Source organism: Schistocerca piceifrons, chromosome 1 (genome assembly GCF_021461385.2).
Source record: "Schistocerca piceifrons isolate TAMUIC-IGC-003096 chromosome 1, iqSchPice1.1, whole genome shotgun sequence".
Lineage (NCBI taxonomy): Eukaryota > Metazoa > Arthropoda > Insecta > Orthoptera > Acrididae > Schistocerca > Schistocerca piceifrons.
This window is the reverse complement of record NC_060138.1, coordinates 289,730,195-289,743,753: the sequence shown is the minus strand read 5'-3', so window position 1 is coordinate 289,743,753 and position 13,559 is coordinate 289,730,195. Positions and strand designations below refer to the sequence as shown.

The 13,559-nt window shown below is 41.8% G+C and overlaps 1 non-coding gene across 1 annotated transcript; it reads left to right on the top strand.

The window, feature by feature from the left end:
- Window positions 1-661: 661 nt before the first annotated feature.
- Trnag-gcc lies at window positions 662-732 on the top strand. Its single transcript has one exon. It is a non-coding gene; the product is annotated as a tRNA-Gly (tRNA).
- The last annotated feature ends 12,827 nt before the right edge of the window (window positions 733-13,559 follow it).

Genomic DNA, 13,559 nt, shown 5'->3' with positions numbered 1-13,559 from the left:
TGCAGGGTCCACGAGAAATCAATATGTAATTGAAAATGTACACATTAAAGGTCTAAACTCTGTAGAGTGCTGTCGAGAAATTGCATGCATTTAAACACACAGTCAAGAATTATTAAACTCGTCTGAAATAGTCACTCGCTCCCAGCCGGAGACTGCTGCTAGCATTCGTAGGACCAGTAGTGTCTCGTGCTGTGACGCACGCGTCACGGCCTGTTTCTCTCGTGGGCCTCGGCTAGCTGTCACTTGTCTCAAGCCCTATATCCCGTTGGCTATGCCCAGGGCAATACCGCGGTTGCCATAGGCCAACTGCTTTTTCGCAAGGAATAAAGTCGTACTTCTGAACTATGGGAAGAACGAGGCAGCGCGCTACTAATGCATGTTTTGCGTCTGCGTGTATGTGACCAAGCTTAAAGTAGCGTAAACCGACTTAGGTTATTTAGAACGTGTGTTACGAGAGAACCAAGGAGATCAAAGAGCGGCAAGTGTTTCTCTGCAAATGAGTACTCTGTCAGAAAGAAAGAAATTGTCTCACGAAGACTGTTATACGAGAGGCTGCTGCGTGGCACAAACCGCTATATCATCCACCGGCACCGCAGCGTCGGCCGGAGTGAAACCTGCGGGAGCGCCGACTCATCATGACGGGGAGATTACTCTCTTGTCAGCATCGGTGGTTCAGTGGTAGAATGCTCGCCTGCCACGCGGGCGGCCCGGGTTCGATTCCCGGCCGATGCAACGTTTTTCATAATTTTCTTCCGAATCGTTCCAGAAACGCTAGTGAACCACTGAAGAGATATTCGCTTATTTCTTGACAGTTCCATTAGAAAAAGGAGTCTTTGTTAAATTCAGATTAATTTATTCAGAAAGTGACTTTCTACCCGTACGTGTATTTGTAGTCCACGCTTCTACTCGTAAAACTGGAACGGTAATTGTTGCAGTCTATCCTCCCTTAAAGTTACTAAAGATTTAAGAAAACGTCAATGTTCTGAAATCAATCTAAGGATAACCATGGCGTCCAGTTTGCCGTAGTAGAGAGGAGCCGGCCGCTGTGGCCGAGCTGTTCTAGGCGCTTCATTCCGGAACCACGCGGCTGCTACGGTCGCAGGTTCGAATCCTGCCTCGGGCATATATATGTGTGATGTCCTTACGTTAGTTAGGTTTACGCAGTTCTAATTCTAGGGGACTGATGACCTCAGATGTTAAGTCCTATATGTTTAGAACCATTTGAACCATTTGAAGTAGAGAGGAGGCAAAGTTTGCACAACAAGCGGCTAACTGAGTGCAGGGAGCAAATGTCACTTGCGATAAGGAAAGCCTTCAATTGTAACGGTTTCCTGCGAGAGAAAGGCGCTCTCTTTTCCTTGGAGTGGAACTGCTTCTTAATTCACATGAGCCAGCATGATTAGCACCATAGCATGAAGACGACCAGAGGGAAAATACTTCGCTAAAGATTCACTGAAAATCTCTCGCTTCGTAGCAATGATGGCGAGCTTTGTAACTAAATAATATGGAGGTAAAATAAACCCCAGTTTAGATCTCTAGATGGGGGTCAAGGACAAACCTTGGAGTAAATGAAGGAAGTAAAAGACTTCATCAGGTTACCCTCCATTCAGATGCTGTAGCACGTAGCGACTGTTATATTGGCTTCTAAATAATAGATTTCAGCTATGAGTCGTCCTTTTGAAATTTTATTTGCAGATCTAGATTTCGGCTAGAAACTAGCCATTCTCAATGCACTATCATTTTTGATCAATGAATATTCAACGAACTGTGGATGAAGCCCGACCAACAGGCATTGATCAAAAATGATAGTGCATTGAGAATGGCTAGTTTCTAGCCGAAATCTGGATCTGCCAATAAAATTTCAAAAGGACGACTGATAGCTGAAATCTAGTATTTACAAGTAAAAATTTGAAATGTATGATTTCTTAGCATTTGTGAAATACTGGAAAATATTAAAAAAATGAGACAGTTATAAGTGACGTGCTAAAAATAAGCGAAATAAAATGGTCTGAGGAAATCGAGTTTTAGAGTAGTAACTTCATAATCAAATACCATGTTGAGAAAGGAACTTATGAATAAGTAAGGATATTACTGAGTAAAAGCCTAGGCATGCAGATACGCGTAGTACAATGACAAAACAGTTATCATCAAAGTAGTTAATGAACGAGCTGAGAGAGTAATAACTTTTAGCCAAGTTAGGTAGCGTCGATCGGTGTGAAAACAATAAAATTGTGTCAAACGCAAATGAGTTTTATTGTGTTTTTATATATTTTGTGCGTAACTTGCCTACAACTTTTTTATATCTTGTTTACTGGTTTGCGAATATTGATGCATGTGTACTGGTTTGCGAATACAGATGCGAGTGACGATCTCACAGATCGTAACCGGTAGGAAAGTAAAGGAAAAGGTTTCCGGTGAACACCGTTTTGAGTTCCACTAACTTTAAACATTGGCTCACACTCCACATTCTTTCTCATCGGTGCTCTTAACCCTTTGTTTGAGTTGCAGTGTACCATCTTATCCGAAGAATCGTTAATGTGAATTCTGTAGTGCAGCGTCTGAACACTGTGCTGACGACCAGCAGCAGTATTTGATCCAGAATGAAGTGGAAAGTTCCGATTATGGTTGGGTATCAGCTGCAGAATACTTCAGAGCAAATGAAAATTCGTAATGTGAATACTGTGAACTCTCTGGTTCACGTTGTGAGGATTATGGAAGTGGAGTCGGCGATAAGTGGTTGGCAGAGCATAAAAGGCGCACCGACAACTTGTAATCCCCTTGCAGCCAGTCTGCTGAGGATTCAGACAGTTCGGAAGGAGCTCAGTGGGGCGCACTCAGCTCTCAGAACTTGCTAATCACGCTGAAAGCCTCGCCGCTAAAGGGGTTCATTACTGGCGGAACTGGAACAAGAAAGGCAAAATATGCGTGGAACGGAAACGCAGCCAAGTGATTAACGAGTGAAGACTGACGGTAAGCAAAACTGTAGGATTTTCCATCTCTGTACACTAACAGAACAACAAACAATAACATGTAATGCTCTGCAGTTCAGATGTCGTCCTGAACACTGCCTGTCGCTTACTCCAGCGGATTCTAGCAGACTAAACCGGTATGTTGGCAATATTTTGGCAAAAAATATCAAACTAAAACCTCATTCCAGCTTTTTGTGCCATAGCGTCAAAGCGTAGGAAAGGAATTAAGTCAGTGGAACTGTATTCAAACCTCGCATGACAATAAGGAGTTAGGCTTTCTATTGTTTCCGTAAATTGCTTCAAAATCGCTGCCATCTGTCTACATGTCTGTCTAACTTAAGTGTTTTGCTTCCAATGAAATTGTTAGGAAAATCCAATTAAAACGTTGATTTCAAAAGAAGTTTTAAAGCTCACGACAGCATCTCAATTTTGCACGCGTTACATAAACGTTAGCGATAAGCCCGCTAGACCCGCTGAGCAGAACAGGTAATAGGGTTGTGGAAAGGGCCAAAGGTTGAGGTCAGTTTCTCTTTCTAATTGTCATTTATTGTAATTTAATAACGTTTACAACCAAAGCGGCACGTAACCGAAGTTTTACCAAATGCAACTCTTTCACGGCTGAAGGCCTCCAAACAAGAAATCTCAACAAATCAACAAGATATAAATCCAATTAATATAGCAATAAAATAATTTAAAAAACCAGCAAACATATGCAAGGTACAATACAAATGGCTGAGGGCCACAATTAAGTTTCAAAATTTTAAAATACATTACCGTAATCTTTTAAAGGCAGAAGGCCGCAATGTTTAAGCTTGAAAGATAAATTTAAAAATAGTTGTTGCTGTTGTTGTGATCTTCAGTCCTGAGACTGGTTTGATGCAGCTCTCCATGCTACTCTATCCTCTGCAAGCTTCTTCATCCCCCAGTACTTACTGCAACCTACATCCTTCTGAATCTGCTTAGTGTATTCATCTCTTGGTCTCCCTCTACGATTTTTACCCTCCACGCTGCCCTCCAATGCTAAATTTGTGATCCCTTGATGCCTCAAAACGTGTCCTACCAACCGGTCCCTTCTTTTTGTCAAGTTGTGCCACAAACTCCTCTTCTCCCCAATTCTATTTAATACCTCCTCATTAGTTATGTGATCTACCCATCTAATCTTCAGCATTCTTCTGTAGCACCACATTTCGAAAGCTTCTATTCTCTTCTTGTCAAAACTATTGATCGTCCATGTTTCACTTCCATACATGGCTACACTCCATATAAATACTTTCAGAAACGACTTCCTGACACTTAAATCTATACTCGATGTTAACAAATTTCTCTTCTTCAGAAATGATTTCCTTGCCATTGCCAGTCTACATTTTAAAAATTAATTTTGCAAAATTTTTAAGAAAATAAAAAGAAATAACCGTAAGTCTTGAATATAAAGTAGCTGACAACAGATAATTAAACAACGGTGGCACTGAGAATCCTCCAGGGAGGTCGGTGTGCCCTCGTTCACTTAGGCGAGACAGGTGGTGAGCCCAAATATACTTGATCCGTCGGAACCCAACTAGGGGACAGCCACGGACCGACCGACACAACGGCTTGCTTCCTGTCAATTACTACATGAGAATTCAAACCGGAAAGGTTACAAACGTGATAATCCACAATGGAGTATGTATTAATAGTCGTCAGTGGAAATAACACCAACTACACACACAACCTGACAAACACTGCACGAAGACCTGAACGATACCCAACAGTAACTCAGCACGCACGAAGACAAATCGGGAGTCGATGCACACACACACACAGCTGACTCACGAACGATCGGCGAGCCAAAACGTGTCGTCCGGTAGGACGACCGACCGACGATCCACCAAGACCGTGGGCAGGTCCGGACTGCGCTCCAGACACATTCCGACTGACTGGCAGCCCGAACTCGCAACCTGAACTAACTCTCTATGACCGACAACGATCGGGAAGTAATAGCAGTCGAGCGAAGATACTACGAAAGGGGTATATCGATACGCGCTGCTAACGCCGCTCACGGCCAGGCAAAGCAGCAGCTCAGTGACAGTAATAATTTAAATTAAGTAGTGAGGTGGAAGTACGTTAAAAACAGGGTCTAAAATACATGATGGCGGGAACGCGAGCCACGCACGGCTCGGTTAGTACTTTCTAGTTTCCAGCCATTGTTCAGGAATCGTGTAGTCAAATTATGAATTCTTTCTCCTATTTACGCGCAATCCATCATTTATGTCGAGAGTCAGGTGCCGGTCCCGTAAGACCGTTTTACACGGGGCGTGCGACACCAAGTAGCCGCCGTCTGCTACAGTGCTCGACGAGATACACACAAATGCGTTTACACGGTACGTGCCTCTCTAGCCGTCTGTTCTGCGTATCTACTGAGTTTATTGCCAGTTTCCAACAAGCGAATCGACTGCTTGAATTCCCTTTTCGAGATTATCAAGTACTTTATGTCCTTTTGTAATGATTACTATATTTAATTTCACTTTAGACGGACATTTTGATGCTTTATTACTTGTTTTCATGCAGTTTATGTGAAACTAAGTCTCGTACATGTGTAAGTGACCTAACCCTACAAACCGGAAATCATAGACGAACCGATAGAATTGTTACTTTTCTGTAGCCAGTGTTCATTAGTCGATTAAGACAAATAAAATACGTTGTGGCTCATCTCTAATTACATTGTGAATGCACGTAAAAGTGTTCAGGAACATATTTTCAACAGTAGATCCACACCGAGCCAGACCGCAGAATTACATTCCTTTTGTCACACGAAGTATTACTGTTTAAATTACGGAGCGTCTTCGTAGCGGATGTGTTATTGGTTAACTATTTATGGTACGAACAAGCTACGTTTCGCCGAGAAGGAGACAATTCACAAAGAACTTCGCTCTGTTTGTCAGCTGGTCACACCATTCGGTCGTTTGTGCATGTGGGAAGCTCCTTCATACGTGCGAGAATAGCATCCAACCTACTTCGTCTAAAAGCGATTGTACGCGTGAGTTTCGTACATGTGTCCCCGGCTACACGGTAGAGTGCATCAAGGGCAGTCTCGCAAGCTCACAGGCCCCGTGTAGAAAGGGGTTTAGCGAAGCGTCTGCGGGTCTTCCTGCATGTCGCAACTATTTTTTAGCGTTGTAACGTCTCTACAGGTTAACAATATGGGTTAACGGCAGAACTGCACCATCTCCGTTTAGGACTGCAGTTTATCACATTTTACTGGTACAGACGCCACATTCATTTTGGCATATATTTAGCTGTGGCGCATTGAAGAATTTCACTAACGTGTCACCCTTATCATTAAATGTCAGTGCCGCGCGGTGTAGCCGCGTGGTCTAAGGGCGCCTTGCCACGGTTCGCGCGGCTCACCACGTAGGACGTTCGAGTCCTCCCTGGCGCATTGGTGTGTGTGTTGTCCTTAGCGTAAGTCAGTTTCAGTCATAGTAAGTAGTGGGTAAACCTAGGGACCGATGACCTCAGCAGTTTGGTCCCATAGGAACTTACCACAAATTTCCAAATTAAACGTCAGTTAATGACCCATCAACGAAATGAGCCATTGAGAGAAACTGTGATAACCAATACAAAAGATGAAAATTGATTGGCTACAGTCTAGCGTAATGGATGAAGTCGCGGATCAGGGAGTCGGAAGAAGTAAGTTTCTGCCCGACAAAGCGCTAATTATTTTTTCATCTTATCGTTGTTAACACATTCCGGACTCTCTTATGGATGTAATACAAGAATGTTCTGCTATATTCAGTGTTACTTACATTTATGTCTGTTTACAACGCGAAAGACGAAATTTTTGAATACGTGACGAGTTCCGAGTGTGTGGCCAGGCGGGAACGTAAGAACAGACCAGGCAGAAACCTAAGAATAGAATAGAATAGAAAACGGAACAAAAATGGTTCAAATGGGTCTAAGCAGTATGGGACTTAACATTTGAGGTCATCAGTCCCCTAGACATTAGAACTACTTAAACCTAACTAACCTAAGGACATCACACACATCCACGCCCGAGGCAGGATTCGAATCTGCGACCGTAGCAGCAGCGCGGGTCCGGACTGAAGCGCCTAGAACCACTCTGTCACAGAAGCCGGCAAAAACTGAACAGAATAGCTTACTGTCTCATAACATACAATTTCAAGCCATTAATTTCATGTACAAGAGACTCATCAAAATGCAAAACTTTGTTTATAGTTTTTCTTAAAATATCATTAACGTACGTACTGCACTGAATAGAAAATGATACGCAACAGATTTTTTAAATAATGGACTAAAACGTCCCAAGTATGTGTTTCCTCCTGCTCAAATTTTCATATCGTCCTTCATGAACTCTTCGTTGAATAGCAAGATTTCTGCAACAGACTGTCATAGAAAACTTTTTTCAGTGTTTCTGAATTAATACTGAGCAGTTCTCTTCCTTTTATTTCCTGTACATTTTTATACCAATATACTGTGTATTTTAATATTCAAACATATGGTTCGAGCTACCAGAAATTTAAGAAGACAGCTTAAATTGATATTATAATTACAATAATATTAAAATTCGTATTATTCCTTGTCACAAATATTTGACTATTTGTTTTATTTTATTTCCGATATCCTCCGTCAATCCTATATGGTAAAGATCCCACACCGCACAGCAGCACTCTTCTAGTGGCGGATTATCGTAGTGTAGGCACTCTCTCTAGGAGACCTGTTGCATCTTCTAAATGTTCTTCCAATTAAACGCAGTCTTTGGTTTACCCTACGTATGTGATCGTTCCAATTTAAGTTGTTCGTAACTGGAATTCTTAAGTATTTAGTTGGCGTGACAGCCTCTAGATTTTTGGAATCACTCCACGCCTTCGTTGGCTGATTGATACAGCAACCGTTTTCCGTGGTTATATTGAAAATAAACCAGTCACGACTACCAAGTTATTTTTACTGAAGAGTAGAGCGTTTCACCGTAAAGGGAAATAGGAGGCTGATTAAATAAGTATACTATAAACATTATAAGGTATGGTTCTAAGCAGCGCCAATAATTTAATTAAGACCGTAAACAGGTCACTTTAAGACTGTCAAATTAAGTTCATCACGGCGGCTAACAAAACGCTTTTTCAGTCACACACACACACAGGCAGTCCGGATGAAAATCTGGTCCTGAGAATAACTGAAAGGAAATTAACCGGTAGCTACAACGGAAACGATTTCAGACAAACTATAAAGGAAACCTACAAACAATTACAGCTACCCCTGAACTGTTATAGTAGCAAACAGAACACAGCATAGATTCGTGCGTACACCATCATCTAGGCCTGGATGCCAAACAGCTGGGCCGTCTGACAGGCAACGGCACTAGAATTACCAAACAGCAGGTGGCCACCTGCAGCCTCGCTAATACAGCGAAAACATAAAAGTTGTCGTTAGTATCTTCAATTGCGGGCAAGGCTAATATGGAAGAGAATAACCTAAATTTGATAAGAATGATTAAATGAAATTCAAATTAAAAAATAATAAAAATTGTTGAACAAGTAATATGGGCCATCCATATCACGTGCAATATTATGATGCCTACTGTACGTACTGGGTAAACAGTATTTGTTATGGCTCTCGTCGTCAGTTGTTATGATGACAGGTGGCCAATGCTAAATAGAAACATATATAGAAGGTTTGGCAGTGAAGTCGGTAAGAAGCTGGCTGCATAGTCTGTATTTGTATCTGAACTAATTAGTACTCGTTGGTAAAAAATAATATATATTGCAGTTAACTTGTGTTACAGGCTTCTTCATACGCTGCATGCATGTAATTACTATCATATCTAGATAGGCATTACTTATGCCATACTTGACTAAGCGCCTTGTTAGAGGTTGCTTCCTATCAGCTGAATGCTATGCTATATTTCTAGTTGACGCCCCGAACAAGAGTGGACGACAGCTCGCCAGATACTTGTCACAGGCCGCGAGGAGGCGCTAGTCGTGACTCGCGGGTCCAGCGATATCTATTACGGACCGCGGTCAATATCTGCAACCCCTAACAAGTGTGGTATCGAACGTTGACATCTCAGTATTTCGTTAGACGACGGTAAAAATAAAAGTTAGCCAGCAAGTACAACATGGAGAAAGCATACAAAAGCAGCGTCCAAGAACAATTAAATAAATAAACCAGTCGTAAAATGACAGCAAAACTTTTATACATCTTAAAAAAGTCAAAAAGTTATGTACGTCTGTGTGAGTGGCAGAATGCTGTCATACTGCACTATTAAATGTACAACCAAACACAAAACAATAATAGTGCATGTTTATACAGGGCAAGAAAAACCCCAATATTTGAGTTGATGTATGGTGGATACACGCATTATACACCACTTTTCGTCTTTTTGTATGGTGTATAATTCGTTTTAATCCCAATAATCTAGATACACGCGAGAGTTAAGAAAAGTAGACAAACAACAAAGTTACGTGCCACTCTGCCTTCTATCATTTGCCGAACGCCTTGTTTCGATATAATGAAACGTTCACGAAATGAAAGGGGTGCAGATTTTAATTGATCCACGCTGTATGAAACAGTCATCCGCAAACGGGTTCAGGAGCTTCCTATACTAGCTGGCCTCCAATTTGGTGCGATAATGGAAAAAGTAATTTCAATGTTCCCAATGGACTCCACGCCTAATGAGATTGGAGGGCACTGGCAGATAGCACGTCTGGTCCCTGGTGTCGCAGACTGCGATAGGCAGAGCTGCTCAGGGCGGGCGGTGGCAGTGGGCCAGGCCGGTTACCTCGGCACCGCGACTGGGAAGGGCCGCCGCCTCTGCCTCCGCGGACAGCCAAGATGAATCACCGGCCGAGGCACGCGGTGTGTTGACCCTCCGCTGTTCCCGGGAGGCCCCCCAGCCCGCCCCTTCGTTGTTGTTGTTATCGTATCAGCTGCTCGCCGTTCGGTATTTTCCGCATCTCGTGGGCGTGGCAGCCACGCCCTGCGTATTGGTTTCCAAGTACGATACCTCCCAACGTCATCCTGCCTTCGCAGTAGTTGCGAAACATCATCCGGAAAACATCTCACAGAATTTCATCCTCTTATCTTCTTGAACTCGCGAAGTTACTGTCATATGTATACTTCCTATGAGGTGTAAGATGTCAAAACGTTGTAGTATTTTGTGAAATGGTAACATTCTATAGGTGAAACAGAATTAGAATTACGGCAACAACTACTACTGATAGCGTTGGTGTGCACTGGACTTTATCAGCAGTTTGAAGATTTCAAATGGCTCTGAGCACTATGGGACTTAACATCTCTGGTCATCAGTCTCCTAGAGCTTAGAACTACTTAAACCTAACTATCCTAAGGACATCACACACATCGAAGCCCGAGGCAGGATTCGAACCTGCGACCGTAGCAGTCGCGCGGTTCCGGACTGAGGCGCCTAGAACCGCTCGGCCACCACGGCCGGCAGTGTGAAGAATCTGTACACTTGGAAGTAGTGTATATGAAAGAAAGAATGGTGTTTAATGTTGCACCGACTTTGTAGACGTCCACAACAGTAGTCGGGTGAGGTGGAATGTGGCGGTGGTTGAGGTGGAGGGGGGGGGGGGGGGGGCAGTAAGTCAGTAAGTGAGGGTGCACGCTACTTCCAGGATTTTAATTCATTGTAGAATTCTCCATTTTTTCTAGAAATTATTATTTGCAATTCGTCTAAACTGCACATTAAGCAGTACCAAAACCTACAGGAAGTAATATGGCTCCCTAACTTATACGTTTGTTTCGTTGTCACTTAGTTTGCGGGTAATTATGCCTGTACAGCAACAAATAAGGCTGCAACCTCCTGCACAGCTTAATCCCAACAGTTGTTTATCTTCTATCTGTGCATGGCCTAAGCACTTAGCGGCTTTTTGTGAGTACCTGCACATATAACGAACGTAGTAGACCATGAGGAACATGGCCATGTTATACCGTAATTAAATTACGAAACACGATATAAATGGGTGTGATTTCATAACGATATAATTAGCATTTCAGATGGCAACAATAAGTACATGTAGACTTCAAGTAAATGAAACAGCAAGTACTCACTACATTTCCTTTACAATCATGTATTCATCATCCTCATAAAACTTTATGGTCTAGTGATTAAACAAATTGTTCTTAATGTTATAAGTATGCATACTTGATAGACAAGAACAGTCCCCTTATCGCTCAGGGCAGAGTCTTTACTTTGTATCGAGCACGTGCATTAATAATATTAAGAACAGTTTATTCAAAAAGGAAATGTAGCTTTTAAAACAGTCTTCGTTGAATTTTAATTGTGACAGTGAACATTAGAAACAGAAGATATGAAAGTAATGTATGAATTTGATCAGATGTGAAACAAGGTATTCCAAATAGTATCAAAGGTGAATAACCGATGTTTTAAGTTCGTTTTCTATTGATGCTCTTCGAAGAGTGGTTATCATGTGTCTCCGATATCAAACAGAACTGCCTAGCTCTCCAGATTTTTCTCTATTTCAAATTATGCAGTAATCAATGTCACTCTAACATTGTTGGTGTATAAAAAAAAATATCTTCGGTGAATAACTCGTGTCATACTTTGGGTTTACTCATACGAGAATGTAATTCCAGCATATTAACGGAAAGAGGCTGATTCTGTAACTAAGTTAGTAAAATAAAAGTATATAATATAACTGCATTAATTATCTTTAGTTACACCTATGTGGAATTGAACAGTTGTAATTTATATTTTGCGAGAAGCGTTTTGCCTTAATGTATTATACCATCAGGGATTTTTACCAAAATATTTCACAGTCAATTAATTGATATATTGTTGCTAGCCACTGAGCATTGAAGTATCAAGAATGAACATTTTGTGCTCGAAGCTCTTTCCTTGTGCGAGTTTGCTTTCTAATGTGTAATAAAGAAATGTGGTTGAGCAAACATAATTTTTTCTTCTTGTCTTACTAGACACACATGTTTCTTCTACACGAAGATACCTACAGTGCTATGAACTACTGCTACGAACTGTACACTCTGATGATGCATCGCTAGGTGACTTGAAAGGGTTAGTGGGAAAATAATAAAAACTTTACCATAGTGAGAATGTGGGAGCTGACAGTGTTTTGCAATATTTCGGAAGTGTTTCTTTCCTTAAAGAGATTTTTGTAATGTACTTTCAGTCGTACCATTCATTTACCTGAATTTCTCTATATAATGTCGATAATCGATTTCTTCATTTGATGTATTACACCTTTTGTAGTTAAAACTTCTTACTTGATTTCCTGTTTTCCCATTTATTACAATTTTTGACATTATTTTGTTTTCATCATAAAAGCTGATACCCGTAGGTTGTAAGAAGCGCAGATTATTTGTAGTTAATAATAATAATGGCGTGTGACGAGGGCCTCCCATCGGGTAGACCGCTCGCCTAGTGCAAGTCATTCGATTTGACGCCACTTCGCCGACTTGCGAGTCGATGGGGATGAAATGACGATGATAAGGACAACACAACACGCAGTCCCTGAGCGGAGAAAATCTCAGACCCACCCGGAAAGCGAACCCGGGCCCTTAAGATTGACAGTCTGTCACGCTGACCACTCAGCTACCGGGGTCGGACATTTGTAGTTGATATGCTGCTATTTGTAGATTATTTTCAATGTTAGCAATAATTATTTGGTAATAACAAAATGGTTCAAATGGCTCTGAGCACTATGGGACTCAACTGCTGAGGTCATCAGTCCCCTAGAACTTAGAACTAGTTAAACCTAACTAACCTAAGGACATCACAAACATCCATGCCCGAGGCAGGATTCGAACCTGCGACCGTAGCGGTCTTGCGGTTCCAGACTGCAGCGCCTTTAACCGCACGGCCACTTCGGCCGGCTGGTAATAACATAGTCAGTATAATTATAGCATATATATTTAAGATTAAAACAGTAACATGATAGTTCAGTTGTCGATTCCAAAAGGATTTCGTTTATGTAGCAATTAAAGAAACGCAGGTGATGAACTGCACCCTTGTATTATTCCAAGGTCCCTAGTACTGCAATAGGGACTTTCATGATCATCTGTATTCATCATGTCAAAATGTTTAGCTTAACAGTCTAATTGTCATACGCAGACAACTGCCTTTACCCGACTATGAAAATGGCTGTCGCCAATGGACAGGTAGCTAACTGATTTAACATAAATTGTTTTTGCTCTTTTCATTCCATTCTGTTAGGGGTAAGGACGGGCTCTTTTAACGACCTGGATGCTCTTTATGTACCTTGGGACTTTTTGCTTGCATCTTAATTGCGATATCAGTGAATGTGGCGCCAAAATGGAAGAGGTCGAGGGTGGTGTTTATCCCAGATGGGAAATTCTTCTTGTTTTTGTTTTTCCATTACCCCAGACCTATACGGGGTCGCCATGGTTATTATAAGATTTGGCGTTGTTAATGTTAGAAGGTGGCCAGATGCCCTTCCTATTGCCACCTCTTTACAACAACACCCACCCCCACTCCAACCCCAGGATGGAAGTTGTGGACCATAACTGGCTGCGTGTAGCGTTATCGACGTGAAAGTTGAAATGCTTCAGGCTTAGCCAGCCTCGCATTTTGTTCTCTTT